Source organism: Phalacrocorax carbo, chromosome 31 (genome assembly GCF_963921805.1).
Source record: "Phalacrocorax carbo chromosome 31, bPhaCar2.1, whole genome shotgun sequence".
Classification (NCBI taxonomy): Eukaryota; Metazoa; Chordata; class Aves; order Suliformes; family Phalacrocoracidae; genus Phalacrocorax; species Phalacrocorax carbo.
The window spans coordinates 777,751-794,769 of NC_087543.1; the positions used below are offsets into that span (position 1 = coordinate 777,751).

The 17,019-nt window shown below is 53.6% G+C and overlaps 2 long non-coding RNA genes across 2 annotated transcripts; both read left to right on the forward strand.

The window, feature by feature from the left end:
- Positions 1-474: 474 nt before the first annotated feature.
- On the forward strand, positions 475-9,718 carry LOC135310205 (uncharacterized). Its single transcript, XR_010370389.1, has 4 exons — positions 475-579; positions 7,592-7,677; positions 7,878-7,956; positions 9,670-9,718. It is a non-coding gene; the product is annotated as an uncharacterized LOC135310205 (long non-coding RNA).
- A 3,504-nt stretch (positions 9,719-13,222) lies between these two features.
- On the forward strand, positions 13,223-16,420 carry LOC135310206 (uncharacterized). Its single transcript, XR_010370390.1, has 2 exons — positions 13,223-13,634; positions 15,837-16,420. It is a non-coding gene; the product is annotated as an uncharacterized LOC135310206 (long non-coding RNA).
- Positions 16,421-17,019: the final 599 nt, after the last annotated feature.

Genomic DNA, 17,019 nt, shown 5'->3' on the forward strand with positions numbered 1-17,019 from the left:
TAAGGAAAGGCCTCCTCCGCTCCTGCTGCAGCGTGGTGGTGTGTCGGACACGATTCCCTGTGTCGGGTGAGGCCTAGGGCTGCCGGTGAGGTGAGCGAGCCCCTTTGGTGGGTGCAGGGGTGTCTCCTTGTGTGCCTGCACTACTGGGGCTGGTGGGATGGGAAGCTTCAAACGACCTGCCGAGGCAGGCTTCTGGTATGCTAAAGGCGAGCGGGTGAGGGCAGCCCCAGGAGTTACCCGGGAGCTGATAGAAGGGAAGAGGGAAAGGAGGAGGAGGATGATGACATTTTCCCCCTGCCCAGGGTGCAGAAGATAGCCGACTCCCCAGCTCACCAGAGCTCCCCCTCAGCCTCCCCTGGCCCCACTTGCCCCGTGCTCCTGCCCCCAGCTCCGGCACGAGCGAGCTAGGCTACGTGCCTAGGAAGCCTCATCTCGTAAGAGCTGTGAGACACCCTTGTATTCTCTTCAGGTGGAGGATGGCCTAGAGTCTGGAGCTGCAGAAGAGGCAGGGCGGAGAGGAGGGGAAAGAAGCATCTGAACGGCTAAATTGTGCCAGCAGCGCTGAGAGCGAGAGTCGCGGTGAGTCCTGGGCCACTGGGGCCCCGTTGCCTCTCTTGTGCATCCTGGGCCCTCCCTGTCTCTCCCCTGGCCCCCTCTCTTTCCTTACCTGCTGCAAAATTTTTTTTAGTTTTTTTTTTTTGCACCCCCCCCCCGCCCCTTCTTTCTCCATCTCGCTCTGAGTGGCTCCCTGCCTCCCCGTCTTTTCAGGCCTCCCTCTCTCTGTCCTGTAGCCTGTGGCTACTTGTTCTTTCTCCGCCTCTCTCTGCCTGGCTCTGGCTCCGTTTTTATTTTTTCATTCCTCCTGCTCTGTCCTGTAGCCTGTCGGTATTGTGTCTTTCTCTGGCTCTCTTGGTCTGACTCCCTGTGTTACCGAAAAACGCGGTAAAATCGGAAATATCTATTCAACACCAATCTAGTATTAAAGAGCAGGCGTTCTTTATTCACGGCGCCAGATGCACGGGGGATTGCTCCTCCTGGCGTGCGTACCTCACACACCTTTCCCGTAGAATTTGTAGATCAAAATTTTACATACTCATATATAGTCGTTATTGTCCTGTCTACTGATTGGTACAAACTTGCTCGTTCCGTATGTAAATCGCTGCGCAGGCTCGGTGGTGGTCCGTGAGTCGGTGGTCGCAATCTCCCCCTGCCAGAATTGCCTTTTACCTTCTTGGCTCTTAATCTTGGCAGTCTTGGCTAGTTTTCTCAGTCCGCTACACGAAACCGCGTTTTGTCATCCGTTTCTGACAGAAGCACGTTGTCTGTTGTTCTGCTGACATTAATGATCGCCTAGGGACTAAAATGCAGATCGACAGATGCGCTGATTCGTACGCTCCGTGTTCCCGTAATGGAACACCGTCTCTGGTTGGTTGATTTCATCGCTTTGGTTACATTTCCCCCCTTTGGAAGTTTTGAAATAATCATTTTCTCAATACTTCCATCTTAGATCAATAATATTCCACTATGTCAGTTCAGTGTTTGGTTCATCTTCTCAAAATTTTCACTTGATTGTGGTCTCTAGGGCATATGCAGGTTCCATTTTATACCCAAAATTTTATTAATTTGTTGAACTACCTCTGCAAAAAAATGTGGTCCTCTCTCAGAGGACATTCCTGTTGGCACTCTAAATCTTGGTATTATTTCTTTCAGCAACATCTTAACTACTACTCTAGCTTTGTTGGTGCAGCACGAGAAAGCTTCTGGCCAACTAGAAAACTTGTCCATCAGCACTAACAACTACTGCTATATCTATTTTGTCTGGGTAACTCAGAAAACTTAATTTGCTAATAATTTCCGGGAGAATTTTTTGTTTTGTTACTCCTAAAGGTGGTTTCCTTTGGTTCAGGGGATTATTTCTAGGACAGATTGGACACTTAGCTACCATGGGTTTAACTGTTCTTGTCATGCCTACACACGCTACAGATGCTTTTAAACTCAAAACCGTAGCATCTACACCCTAATGTGTTTGCTCATGCTTTTCTTTTGCAAGTTCTGTCATAACTTGTGGGGTTGTTATTATTATTACTTGTTTTTCTGGTGTTACCTACCATCTCTGTGTTTTGTGATGCTTCCAATTGTTCTGCTAATTGCTCATCCAATTTATTATAATAATCTCGGTTTCAACTTTGGAATTCCGATCTGTTTTACTGGTACTAGTGCAAGGATACCTTGCTCTGCAGTCCTCTTTGCAGCTTTATCTGTCAATCGTTTGCTTATGTTTACAGCCGTCTGGCCGAATCGATGAGCTTTGCAACGCTTTACCGCCACTTCTTTTGGTTTCTGCACGTCTTCCGGAAGTTGGAGAATGTCTTCTTTATGCTGTATCAATGATTCTTGGGCTGATGGCAGTCCTTTTTCCTTCCCAGTAGCTCCATGATCGTGGATCACACCAAATGCATGTTTGGAATCAGTCTAGATATTTATCCTTCGTCCTTCTGCCATTCGCAGAGCTCGCTTCAACGCTACCAATACTGCTTTCTGTGCTGAGGTGTTCGCAGGCAGCGCCCCTGACTCCATTCCCTCGGCGGTGATAACGACAGCATATCCGGCCATTCTCTTCTCGCCCAGAGCTGCTTCCATCTGTAAACAACTCCAGATCAGGATTTTCCCAGAGGTTTGTGTCTCAGGCCTGGTCTGCTGGAATAGACTTGTTCAATAGTTAGCAAGCGATCGTGTTCGAAATTGTCCGTAAGGTTTTCTGTTGTTAAAAACATAGCAGGATTCAGTATAGCAGTAGCCTTCGATTCCACATGGTCTTGTTCTAACAGAACAACTTGATATTTCAACATTCTGCTAAGGGATAGCCAACGACCCCCCTTTTGTTCTAAAACAGTCACCGCTATGTGCGGGACACATACTGTCATCTTTTGTCCCATTGTTAACTTTGGGGCTTCCTGGATCGGCAGCGCTGCTGTTGCCACTGCCCGTAAACATCCAGGCCATCTTTTACTCACGTGGTCGAGTTGTTTGGAGAAGTAGCCCACGGGTCTCTTCCAGGTTCCCAGTCGCTGTGTCAGCACTCCAAGGGCTAAATGTTGTCTTTCGTGGACAAACAGCTCAAAAGGTTTAGCGAAATCGGGTAGGCCTAATGCAGGGGCCATCACTGAGGCTCTTTTCAGTTCTTTGAATGCCGTTTGGCATCCGGGCGTCCAGGTTAAATATTTATCCTTTGATTCTTTCAGTGCCTCGTATAATGGTTTTACATACAGTCTGTAGTTCAGAATCCAGAGCTGACGCTATTTCACTATTTTCAGAAAAGCTCTCAGTTCCTTCGGGCCGCAAGGTTCGGGAATTTGACAAATAGTTTCTTTCTTTTCACTTTCTAATTGTCTTTGTCTTTGAGATATTTCGAATCCTAAATAAATGGCTGTTGCTTCTCCTATTTGGGTTTTGTTTCTGGAAACTCCGCATCTTCCTTGGCCCAGAAAATTTAAAAATTTCAAAACATTATTCTTTACTTTCTGCCACTATCAGAATGTCGTCTGCATTCTGTAACAGTATGCCTCTCCCTGGGTTCTGTTTTTTCTAGACATTTCTATATTTCTAATTTTTTTTCTTGCCAGCTGAGTCCCAAATATCGTAGGACTAATTTTAAATCCTTGTGGAAGTACGGTCCATGTTAGCTGTGTCTTTCATTCTGTGGTGGGGCTTTCCCATTCCAAAGCAAATAGGCTTTGACTTTTTATGCCTGGAGGTATGCAAAAGAAGGCATCCTTCAAATCTAGTACAGTAAACCATTTATGCTCCTCCTTTAAAAGAGGTCAGTAAAGTGTATGGATTAGCTACTACCGGATGTAGATCTTGGACCACCTGAGATATAGCCCTTAAATCGTGAACCAGCTAATACTCTTTGCCTCTAGATTTCTTTACTGGCGGCACAGGAGTACTATATTCTGATTCACATTCTATTAAGAGCTCATATTCTGAAAAAAATTTATAATTAACTTCTCTAATCCTTTTCGAGCCTCTCGCTTAATACGGTATTGTTTTTGCCTTACCGGCTTGGCTCCAGGCTTTAAGGTTACTTTTACCGGCTCTGCCCGCTTAGGTCGCTCCGGAGCTCCGCTCGCTCAAACCAAAGGAATTACTACGTTTTCCACTTCTTCGGGAACCTGTTCCTCCCTGGAGGAATCCTGTAACATAAACGCTCTCGCCTCTGTGGCTTTTGATTCTGTTCTGGTATTAGTAATTTAATCTCTCCATCTTTAAAAGTTACTTGAGCATCTAATTTACTTAATAGATCTCATCATAACAGAGGCAGTGGACATTCAGGCATATACAGAAACTGGTGAGTTGCCCATTGCTTCTCCAATTTAAACTTTAATGGCTCTAAGAAAGGCTAATTTTTCTTTGCCCTGTCGCACTAACAACACCTACTGGTTTATGATCAACTTTCTCTTTACGTGTATTCAATACCAAAGAAGTGGCTCCCGTATCTACCAAAAATTCTATTTCTTCATTCCCTAGCTTCAGTGTAACCAGGTGTTCAGCTAGGGTTGATTCCTCTGGTCTCCTTCATGCCAAGCTACTTCAAGCATTTTACCCAGATCTCTGGATTCAGGTTCTTCTAGTTTCTGAAGGTTTTTTTACTCCCCCCCCCCCACCCCCCCCAATCTGGGGCTGATTGTCTTATGAATATAGAGACCAACTGAATTGCTTTTTCTGTTTTTTTCTGGGTTCAAATGAGTATATTTTCTGGTGGTCACCTTCAGCCTTTCCATAAAGGCTGAAGGGGGGGACTCCTTTAATTCTTGTCTCACTTAATAAATGGGTCAAAATTTATGGCTTTTGGCATTGCATGTCTTACTCCAAATAAAATCTGTCTCTGACATCTAGTCAACATTCCCCTGGGTCCTGGCTGATTAGGGTCCCACTCGGGATTTGTAGATGGAAAATTCTTATTCGTTGTTCTCTGTAAATTCCTGTTAGCATGTGCTCCCTGCACCTGCCTTCTGGCTGTATTCAATACTATTTTCTTGTCAGTTCCATCAAGTGAAGTATCCAGTATCACAAGTAGAGCAACACTTCAAGTTCTCACCACATTTTCCTCTTTTCAGAAACATTGCCGTAGAATCCTGTGGACATATCTCACGCTGTTTCTGCCACTCTGGATGATTCCACAGTGTAAAGAACAAATCAACATATGCCACTTCTTCCCATTTGCCTTCCCTTTTTACAAAACAACATTAATTGCAAGATGGTATGATATTGCAATGTCTCCTGTTCTGGCCATTCGTGCCCACCTTCCAATTGATACGTTGGGCACCAATGATTGCAATATTCAATTAATGGTTTCCGAGTTAGTGGGTCATCACCCCCGATGTCTTTCCAGTGCTTCAAAGTACATCCCAAAGGTGTTCTCTGTGGGATAGGTTTCTTACTCAGAAATGCTCCCATCTCCCAGTCGACTAGCAGTTGTGATAGTGCACTATCACAAATAGTAGTCAGAGGGACTCCAACCCCCGTTAGAGGTCTCACTGGGATCTGTAGCCCCCTGCTAGATATCCCTGGAGACTTCAACCCCCTGTTGAAGACCCCCCTACCCTCGGGTCCCGCTCCACAGGCTTTCGCCTAGCAGAGACTTACCAACCGAGGTACCTCTTGGCCCCAACCCTGCGTGGCTTTCGCCGCGCCTTACGGGCAGGCCTGTGGGACTCAAACCCACTATCCTATCCTATGTGGGAAGCTAACGCCACATATTATTCTACCTAAGTTTCTTCTTAAACGAATGCCTTGTTTACTTCAGTCCAGGGGATCTTTCTCAGAATTCTCTGGCCTGGGGATCGGAAGCTCTCCCCAAGAATTCCTTGGGGCTGGCTGCAGGTCCCACGGTCCTGCGGATCCGTCGAGATTCAAAAGCAGGTTCCCATCTGGGGTGCCAAAACTGTTACCAAAAAACACGGTAAAATCGGAAATATCTATTCAACACCAATCTAGTATTAAAGAGCAGGCGTTCTTTATTCACGGCGCCAGATGCACGGGGGATCGCTCCTCCTGGCGTGCGTACCTCACACACCTTTCCCGTAGAATTTGTAGATCAAAATTTTACGTATTCATACATATTCATTATCGTCCTGTCTACTGATCGGTACAAACTTGCTCGTTCCGTATGTAAATCGCTGCGCAGGCTCGGTGGTGGTCCGTGAGTCGGTGGTCGCAATCTCCCCCTGCCAGAATTGCCTTTTACCTTCTTGGCTCTTAATCTTGGCAGTCTTGGCTAGTTTTCTCAGTCCGCTACACGAAACCGCGTTTTGTCATCCTTTTCTGACAGAAGCACGTTGTCTGTTGTTCTGCTGACATTAACGATCGCCTAGGGACTAAAATGCAGATCGACAGATGCGCTGATTCGTACGCTCCGTGTTCCCGTAATGGAACACCGTCTCTGGTTGGTTGATTTCATCGCTTTGGTTACACCTGTTCCTGTTGTTCAGTTTCTTCTTTTTTGGCTTTGTGTGATTCTCTCTGTGATTCTGTTTTTCTCTGCCTCGCTTTTCCCAGCTCCCCGTCCCTCACTTTGAATACCCGTTATCCTTCACCAGCTCACTCTCCCTTGGTTGCCATCCCCGTTTCTGAGTTCCTCCTGCTTTGCCACGTAGCCCGTGACTTTTTTCTTAATCTCTCTCTGTCTGCCTCAACGCTCCCGCCGCGCTTTTTAGTTCGTCTGCTCTGCTCTGTACCCTGCTACTGTTCTTGCCTTTCTGAGTTCTTCTCTGTCCAGCTCCCTTTTCCTATTCATGAATTCCTGTTCTTCCTGCACCCGCCGCTGTTCCCTGTGATCTCCGTCTCTCTCTGTCCAGCTCCCTGTCCCTAGGTTTTAATTCCTGCCTCTGCCCGCCGTAGCCCGTCTAGATTTTCTCTCGGCCCCTCTCTGTCCAGCTCCCCCTCTCTGTGTTCTAATTCCACGTTCTCTGTCACGTAGACCCGTGCTGTTTGTTTGTCCTCATCTCTCTCTGTCCAGCTCCTTGCTGCTATGTTTTATTTCTCCCCTTTAACGAGGGGCGACTGAATGTTGGGGTGGGGGCGGTTTTTTCCCACCAGTATTTTGAGGGAGCGCTCTTAAGTATTTTATTTCAGTCTCGCTTTCGATGCGCGTTTCCCTGGCAGTTCAGCAGCATCTCTTGGGCGGGGCAGCTGGGCGGACGTCCCTCCCGACTCCATAACACGCCAAAACCCCCCAGTCACGTTGCTGCTGTGTATTTTGGAGATAGATAATCTTATGGCGGGTGTGAACGGCTGTGTGAGTTAAATGAACGCAGAAGGAAAATGGAAAGCTTTCAGAGCCTAGACGCTCATATTGGATGTGCGTAAACACGCGCCCGCCTTCTCAGCACAAAGTGCATTACTGAGATTTATTCTTAATTTTTTACGTTACTCTTTCAAGTTTGACGCTTCGCTTCAGGCTTCATGGAGCCAGGCAGCAAGACGTGCGGCGGCAGGGCGAGGGCTGTAGCTGCTGCGGCGGATCTGTAAGCGGAGGTTCCGGTTCCGGTACAACTTTGCCCCGCAGCCTCACGGGGTTATCTCCCCGCAGCGGTGCCGTAAGGAAGGGATGAGACGTTTTCCAGCACCAGCCAGAGCGTTCAGTGTTACGCGAAGAATCTGTTCAAAATGGTATCGGTTAGTCTTAATACCGTTTTCAAGTGTTCCAGTCCCTCTAGCTTTTAAAGGAGGTGTTGTGTTTTGACGTGACCCGTTTGCCCAGAATCTTGCTGCGGCTCAATTTCCTTCCTATCCCTTGTGCTGACTGAGTTCCTCCATTTTCTTCTGTGCTATTTTATTCACGTGCTGAAATATAGTTTGGGATTTCTGTTTTTCAGATGTCTTCTCAGTGTCTCGTGATGCTCAAGAGATGCCCCCCGGCCCGGGTTTGCCTGCCGGTCGTTAAGCGTGGTGAAGGTAAGGGGCCGTCCCTCTGCCTGGGGGCTCCCGGCTCTGTCTCCAGCGGGTGCCCCGCAGGTGCGGCCGCGAGGGCTGCCTGGTGGGGAGAGTCGGGGCCCCCAGGGGCCGGGGCTGTTTGTCGCCCCGGGGAGCCCGTCCCAGCGCGGGAGCGTGGCCGAGCAGAGCCCGAGAGAGACGTGACACTGTCCTCTGGCACGCTCCCGCTCCGCCGTGGGGCGGCCGCTAGCCTGTGGACAGGGGCTGGGGGGGCTGCAGCTGTTTGGGGGGCTGCCCCACCTTTTAGATTTTAGCAGAGCTCCCCCTTTTCTGGGGGGTGTGGGGGTGTGTGTGTGTGTACCTTTGTAAATGGCACTATTAAAGTAATGAGCTGCAGGTTGGAGTAGATTCCCTTGTTTAGTGCCCTTCTTGGGGGTGAATAAAATTGGGGGGGGGGGGGGGGTGGTGGTGGTGTGATGATGTCATGCGGGGCGCCCCGGTGTCACTGGGGGAGCTGATAATGCGTCAGAGGAACAGGTGAGTGGGGGCGTCATGTAGGGGTTCCCCCCCAAAAAGGGGGGTTGCAGCCCCCAAATGCCTGAAAATTCAGGGGGGCTATTACAAAACCCTCTTATTTTAAAATCCCTTTATACATCTATCAATTAATATTACATGTCAATATATATAAAATAAGAACTTCTCTCTCCTATATTATATAACGTATTTCAGGATACAGAAATTCTACATCGAGATACAGGGTTTTAAAACACAAAAGTAACTCGACTGTCTAAATATCTAAATTAAACAATAAAGGAGTTTAAAATGAAGAAAAAGGACAGATGAAGGAATTCAAAGCAGAAGAAAGTCTGGCTAGAGCGAGCATCTACGCTTAGTGTGTGTTACATAGTCTAAGCAGATGTGTAATCTAAATAGAGGTTATATAGAGTGAAATAAGCCTAGGTATAACTGTAAGTAGATGTCTAAATAGAGAAGTCGAAAAAGATTGAAGTGTCAAAGGGTAAGTAAGCAGATAGCTAGCCTAAATAGGTGGTTTATATACGTGTTAATATGGAAGTCTGAACAGGTATGTGTAAATAGATATTCTGTGTAAGTGTAAATAGCCTAAGTAGGTGTAAGTGTAAATTTAATAGCTAAGTCTAAACAGGTGTTGTATGTAAATGTAAAATAGATAGTATATATAAACTATAGATGTACTCTGTAAGGATGTGTAAGCAGACACACAAGTGCAAATGTCTATGCTATATAAGGTTTTAAAATGCAAAGAAACCATGTTGATAGAGATGTTTATAGAGAGGATTTAAAAATTGGACACACACCCCACCCCCACCCCCCAATCAACTGAAGACACAAAAGCGCTTTCAAATGCTGCCCCTTTCCCGTTCTCCTTCTCCCATCCCGATTTGGGGCCGATTCCCCCAGATGGGGACTTCCCCCTCTGGGGCTGCGCAGGCCGCCTGGGAGCTGCTGCCAGGGCAGACAAACACCCCAAAGCCCTCGAGTCTGGGTCTGCAGTGGGGGGTGAAAAACCCCAAACAGGCAAAACACCCAAACAGGTTTGGGGGAAAGAAAACAATTGGGGGCTCCTGGGAAAGCCCACTCCTGCTGGGTTTGTGCAGCTGGAAAGGGGGGGGGGGGGGGGGGTGTGGAACCCCACTAACCATTCTCATGCACAAAACCAGGAGCAAAAATCACCGATTTCTTTGTTGTGGAAAGGGCCAAAGAGACCCAGAAGTGAACCGTTTGGAAAAGCAATCCCAACTTTGTTCCTTTGGCTTTTTTTGCTTTTCCATAAGGTAAAACCCCCAAAAACCCCAACAACAAAAAAAGCCAAGCCATCCAAACAGAAATCAGCACCACCAAACGACCGCCCCAAAAACCCCAAATTGGGGAAAATTTGGGGTGAAACAGCAGCAGTTTGAGGGGCATTGCTGGGGCTTATCCGGAATGGATTCTCCGGAGTGGGTCGGTTATCTGGAGCGGATCATCTGCTGCAGGTGAGCCCAGGTGAGTTGCCCGTTGTGGATTATCCTGGGGGGACCCCCCTGGTGTCAGTCATCCCCATGCATGTTCCCCATGGCGTGTCTGCCCAGACATGCCCCTGTCCGGCAGTGTCCGCCTCCTCCCCCGCCCTCCCTCTGCGTGTGTCTGTGACCTCCCAGACGCTGTCCCCTGAGATGGCCCCCCTGCATGACTTTTTTTCCCCGGTGACATTCCTCCCCCCCGCTTCCCCTGGCCTCCTGTTCTGTGCTCGCTGAAGCCTCGTGCTTACGCAGGATGAGCAGTGGCGAGGCGAGGCGCTGCCAAGCCAACGAAGCCCAAGGCTCAGCAGCGCACAACTCCTTTGCAGGGCAGCCGCTGGCATCTGGTCTGCCTGGCTGCCCTGTGCCCCGACGCACAGCTGCCCCCCTCACCCCGGGCAGCCTGCCTTCAGAGGGGCAGCTGTGTTCCCCTGATGGATTTTCTTCTTTAACCCTCCAGGACGTGTTGACTTGCTGCTCTCCCTGTCCCAGCCCTGATGCCGCAGGCCTACAGCAACTGATGGGGCTTACTCCGGGCGGGTGTGGGGGTGGGAAAGGGGACCTTTTTCCCCAGGTGGTTTGTGCTGCTTCTCCTCCCTCGGGCGTGGGGTGGGGGCGAGTGGGGCAGGCGGGAGGACAGTGCGCATGCGCAGTGGCGCCTTTGCTGCTCTCTGCCGCCACCGTGCGACCAAGGCGCGGTACTGCAGGCGGGCAGCCGCGCATGCGCACTGGCCACCTGTTTTCTGCTCGCTGCTTTCACCGAGCGACCGAGCCCCGGGACTGCAGGCGGGAGGTGCGCTACCCTGGTAGAGATTTCCACCCGCCCCTTATCCGTTCGCGGCAGTCACCGGTCGATCAAAACCGGGTACGGCAGACGGGAAGCCGCCCGTTCCCGAGGGTGAAGTTTTCCTCTGGCCGCTGCTGTTGCCGTGCAAGCAGATGCTGGTACTGCAGGCGGGCGGCCGCGCATGCGCAGTGGCGCCTTTTTCTGCTCTCTGCCGCCACCGTGCGGCCAAGCCGCGGTACTGCAGGCGGGCGGCCGCGCATGCGCAGTGGCGCCATTTTAGCTCTCTATCGCCACCGTGCGACCAAACCGCGGTACTGCAGGCGGGCAGCCGCGCATGCGCAGTGGCGCCATTTTAGCGCTCTGCCGCCACCGTGCGGCCAAACCTCGGTACTGCAGGCGGGCAGCCGCGCATGCGCAGTGGCGCCACTTTAGCTCTCTGCCGCCACCGTGCGGCCAAACCTCGGTACTGCAGGCGGGCAGCGGCGCATGCGCAGTGGCGCCCTTTCCTGCTCTCTGCCGCCACCGTGCGACCAAACCGCGGTACTGCAGGCGGGCAGCCGCGCATGCGCAGTGGCGCCCTTTCCTGCTCTCTGCCGCCACCGTGCGGCCAAACCGCGGTACTGCAGGCGGGCAGCCGCGCATGCGCAGTGGCGCCCTTTTCTGCTCTCTGCCGCCACCGTGCGACCAACCCGCGGTACTGCAGGCGGGCAGCCGCGCATGCGCAGTGGCGCCCTTTTCTGCTCTCTGCCGCCACCGTGCGACCAACCCGCGGTACTGCAGGCGGGCAGCCGCGCATGCGCAGTGACGCCCTTTTCTGCTCTCTACCGCCACCATGCGACCAAACAGCGGTACTGCAGGCGGGCAGCCGCGCATGCGCAGTGGCGCCCTTTTCTGCTCTCTGCCGCCACCGTGCGACCAGGGCGCGGTACTGCAGGCGGGCAGCCGCGCATGCGCAGTGGCGCCATTTTAGCTCTCTACCGCCACCGTGCGACCAAGGCGCGGTACTGCTGGCGGGGAGCCGCGCATGCGCAGTGGCGCCATTTTAGCTCTCTACCGCCACCGTGCGACCAAGGCACGGTACTGCAGGCGGGCAGCCGCGCATGCGCAGTGGCGCCCTTTTCTGCTCTCTGCCGCCACCGTGCGACCAAACCGCGGTACTGCAGCCAGCAGCCGTGCACGGGCTGTAGCGACACTTCGCCGCGCTCACTTCTCCACGCCACTTAGTGACACCCCCCCCCCCGCTACCTGGTGACGGCACCGTGGGGGCTGGAGCCGTGTACCACAGCCCTTAGCGACAGGTGTTGACCCCTTGCGATAGCCCGGTGAGGGTGGTGCTGATACTCCTCGCCACGCTCTTAGCAACGGGCCCCGCCCCCGGCGATGGGCGGGCAGGCGGTCTGATGGCTGACCCACCTGGCCCCACCCACCTTTGCGACAGGCCCCCTGGCAAGGGCCTGGTGGGGCGGGGCCGTGCTCCTGTGCTCCCCAGCACCCCCAGGTAGCAACAGGCCCCACCCCCTGGTGACAGCCTGGGGGTGTTGCTGGTGCTGCCTGGCCCCACCCTCCATAGCAAGAGGCCCTGCCCGTGGTGATGGTTCCAGGGGCATTGCCAGCGTCCCTTTGGACACACCCCCTTAGCGACAGGCCCAGCCCCCTGGCAACGGCCCGGGGGGCGGTGCCGGCTCTCTCCCCTTAGCGACAGGCCCAGCCCCATAGCAACGGCCCGAGGGGCGGTGCCGGCTCTCTCCCCTTAGCGACAGGCCCCGCCCCCTGGCAACGGCCCGGGGGGCGGTGCCGGCTCTCTCCCCTTAGCGACAGGCCCCGCCCCCTGGCAACGGCCCGGGGGGTGGTGCCGGCTCTCTCCCCTTAGCGACAGGCCCCGCCCCCTGGCAACGGCCCAGGGGGCGGTGCCGGCTCTCTCCCCTTAGCGACAGGCCCCGCCCCCTGGCAACGGCCCGGGGGGCGGTGCCGGCTCTCTCCCCTTAGCGACAGGCCCCACCCCCTGGCAACGGCCCGGGGGGCGGTGCCAGCTCTCTCCCTTAGCGACAGGCCCAGCCCCCTAGCAACGGCCCGGGGGGCGGTGCCGGCTCTCTCCCCTTAGCGACAGGCCCCACCCCCTGGCAACGGCCCGGGGGGCGGTGCCGGCTCTCTCCCCTTAGCGACAGGCCCAGCCCCCTAGCAACGGCCCGGGGGGCGGTGCCGGCTCTATCCCCTTAGCGACAGGCCCAGCCCCCTGGCAACGGCCTGGGGGGCGGTGCCGGCTCTCTCCCCTTAGCGACAGGCCCCACCCCCTGGCAACGGCCCGGGGGGCGGTGCCGGCTCTCTCCCCTTAGCGACAGGCCCCGCCCCCTGGCAACGGCCCGGGGGCGGTGCCGGCTCTCTCCCCTTAGCGACAGGCCCAGCCCCCTGGCAACGGCCCGGGGGGCGGTGCCGGCTCTCTCCCCTTAGCGACAGGCCCCACCCCCTGGCAACGGCCCGGGGGGCGGTGCCGGCTCTCTCCCCTTAGCGACAGGCCCCGCCCCCCGGCAACGGCCCGAGCCTGTGTTTGCTCCGCTCGGGGGGGGGCTCGGTTTGGGTGTTTTCTCTCCCCCCCCCCTCCCGCGCCGGGAGCTCCAGGCGGCTCCCGTACGGCTCCCGGGGCCTTCCCCCCTCGGGGGGCTCGGCCCGCCCCTTTCGCGGGGCGCTGTGGGAAGGGCGGGGGCGGGGCCCGGGGGTCGAAGAGCCCCAGCCGGGGCTCGGGCAGCTCTCGCTGCCCCCGGGCTCCTCTGGCGCCGGGGCTCCCGTGTTCCCTCGGGCGGTCGCAGCTCTGGGGCTGTCTCAGCCCCCCGGGCAGGCGTGCTCTGGCGTTTAGAGAAGCGGAGGCGTTGCCTGAGGTAAGGCTTCCAGAGCTTGGCGCTCTTTGGCAGCAGCTGTACTAGAAAGGTCCCTTGTGGCCTGCTTTGCTTTTTTTCTCCCGGGATGCTGTTTTGGGCGCTGAGGGGGCGGTGAGGCGGTTTAGTGGTATGGTGTTCTGTTTGGGGTTTGGTTTTTGCTTTGCTGGTTTTCTTCCCCCTTGTGAGATCATTTTATTCGTTTATCATTTCACATTATCATTTACCCCGCGCCGTTTCCGTCCCCTCTGGGCAGCAGCGGATCCGCCGCTCGAGGGCGAGGAGCTGGGCCGACAACGGGCCGCTGCAGACTCTGGTCAGGGTACGAGGCTGCTCCCTGGGGAGCCGGCGCAGGGGGCGCGGAGGTACGCGCGGGCACTTGTCGGTGCCCCTGACCGGTGAAGGGGAGGTTAAATTGTTAGAGTGCAAATAAACACATATTATTTAGGGAGGAGTCGTGACTCAATTTAATCGCAGCTATTACTGAACAAACCAGGCAGTCATTATTCCTAATCTGTAATTAAAAAAAATAAAGGCAGTCCTTTTTTATGCCATAAATAGAGTTGCGAGTCATTAATAGCTCAATCTAAATGCAGCCGTTATTAAATCAACTGCAGGCATTAATGACTCCTGATCAGAAACAAAATAAGGAAATTTTAGAATCTAGAATGAAAATCGACCCGGAAAGCTAAATTGGGAGCGGGTAGTACTGAAATTGTAACAGGGCTGTTAGAAAGTTCGGAGGCAGCGACAGCTCCTGCTTCCAGCCCAAGCAGTAAACGAAGCTTTGGGTTCTTAAATGAAGAGAAATAAAGGTGAGCTGTTAAACAGTGGCTGGGGTCAAGCGTAGCTATTAAGAAAATTTGCAGGTACGGGTGATTCCTGACCAGAACTAACAATTCCAGAAGATTTAGATTTAAAAATTACAAAGCTAATGGAGTGCCACAACCGCCCGGATGTAACCGCAGCCGCTTTGGGGGAATGCCCCAGCCCCCCCAGCCACCGCTATTAATTACTGCCAAGGAGAGCGAGAGTGAAAGTAGAAGCGGTGCATGTGAAACGCGAGCAGTACGCTTTTCCTAAGTCATCCCTTCGTGTCAGGAGAGGAAAGCAAATGGAAAGAAGATGTTTGCAGGGGGTCTGTGCTGGGTTACCTGCGCGTCTCTTCCGTGCATCCTTGAGGAGACATTTAGCTCCTGTTGGGCGCTCGCAGGTGGGGACAGGGCGAGCTGGAGGCAGGATCGGTGCCGGCACTGGTAAAGGGACGGGCGACGAGCTGAGAGAAGAGGGGGCAAGGGCTGAAAAAGGGTCTCCAGTTCTGCAGGGAAGGCAGCGGGATGTGACTCGGCAACCGCTCTGACGAGTGCAGGGTCATTCGCTGCGATGAAGTCGGGGTCTGTGGCTGGCCCGGAGAGGCAGCAGAAATCCCAAACTCTTTGCGGGGGTACCGGCCAGATTAGGGCAACACCTGAACAGTAAAACCATTTAGGGGAAGCAGAGCTGGGCTGCACCGCGTGGCCAACCTCCCTCTTCTCCGTGAGTCCCAAAGGGGCAGCTCCAAGAATGTGCTGAGAATTAATGTCTTGCGCTAAAAATGAGACGCAAGTAGCACCCACCCGTGAATTTTATTTTCTCTCTCGCTCTGCGGCTCCTGCCTGCTTGTCTCTCCTCAGTGTGCACCTGCACCTGTGCTCGGATGGGGCAGCTGAGGGAAGGTGCTGCCATCTCCCCAGCCCCGGCGGACCGCCCCTCAGCTGTGTCCTCTGTCAGGGAGCGTCGTCATCTCTCCTGCCCCCCAGAGCGGGTCCTGTAGTGGCAGACGCGCGGGCTTTTCCCTGCACGCGCATACGGGAAGGGAAGGGAAGGGAAGCACAGTGAGAGCTGGGCTTGTCAAAGCGTAATGGGGGTGGTGGGAAGCGTAGCTAGAACCGGAGAGCTACAGCGCAAAAGCGAAGCGGACGGGACACAAAAGTAAAATGGTGCACAGGAATGCTGAGGAGAGAACTCCCGCAGCACACAGGAAATCAGTGTCAGAATCTATTTTCTTCTGACTGCCAAATTAAAAATAATGGCACGCTTTGCAACGCCAAGCTCGCTCTAATCGTCTGAACTTTCTTTCCAACCCCCCACTGCCCCCAGCACACCGTTCAGCCTCCTCAGCCTGAAATGCCTTGTTTTTCTTCTTTTTTTTTTTTTTAATGACAGGGCAACTTCTGTTCCCGAGGTGGTGCCTACAGTACAGCTATCTCTTCGAAGGCAGTTTGGTTTAGGTCAGAGAATGTTTAGCCTGGACTGAATCAGCCTCTGTTTCTATTTCTGGAAATCGTCGGTCCTGTGCATCAAGCCCGGAAAAAAGGAAATATGAACCAAAGGACCTGGGGCCTGCAGGGCTAGGAAAATATTTGAGAAGAGGTTCAGCGGGGAAATGACTGTTTGTCTGTGGGGCGTCCAGGCAAGCAACCCAGCTGCTAGAAAGCGGCGCTGTCCCCAGGGTGGCCTCGGCGGTCCCGTCGGAGTCGGGGGAACAAGGACAAGGCAGGGGGAAGCATCTGGCCTGCCGTGTGGACCGTGACTGTACAAAGCACGTGTGATGCACTGCAAGTTTACCTGTTTAAACTGTGAGTTAAAGAAGGTGTGCAGTTGCTTTGTAAACAGCCGACGCTCTAAAGCTACACCCATCTAATTGCTAGCTGTATTAAATCTATCGTATTGCTGTTTCTGCATTAAAAAAGAAAAAACCAACACACCTATGTAAGCACGTCTAAGTACAATGGAAAACCACTGTTTAACGCGTGGCATGTGCGGGTGGTTTTTTTGGGGCGGGGGGGTGGGGTGTATGACAAAAACCTGCAAGAGACACACGCACACACGCACATGTCATGTTTAGCGCTCACCTAAACCCAAAAAAGAAAATCCACTATTTAGCAGCATTAGCATTAGCTTCCAGCGCACAGCCTGAGCGCGCACCTCTGCTCTCACCGTCTGCTCCCTCTTCAACCGTGCGTGGCTGTCATCAGCTTGCACAGGCTTTGCTCGTGCAAGTTTCCGCGACGGCTTACGAGAAGGCAGGCAAACAGACCCAGCAAGACGCGTAGTGCCTTCCTCTATGGGCTCCGTCCAGCCTTTGTTAAAATGAGCAGAAAAGACATCTGCTGCGGCCTTTGTCCTGACTGACTCTTACAGAGAGCATCTGACTTGACCCGCAGCAAAGCCATGCCCCAGGCAGCAGCACGTATTGGCGCGGACCGCGGTTTCACCCACCTGCTTTACTGCGCCGGTCCTTTCCCACGGCCGATGCCGCAGATGTGGCGCGGCCCACCCCCAGACCTCTTTACGAGGGTTCCCTGGGCTCTGCAAGTCGCCTGCTGGACGTGTTGCTGATTCAGGC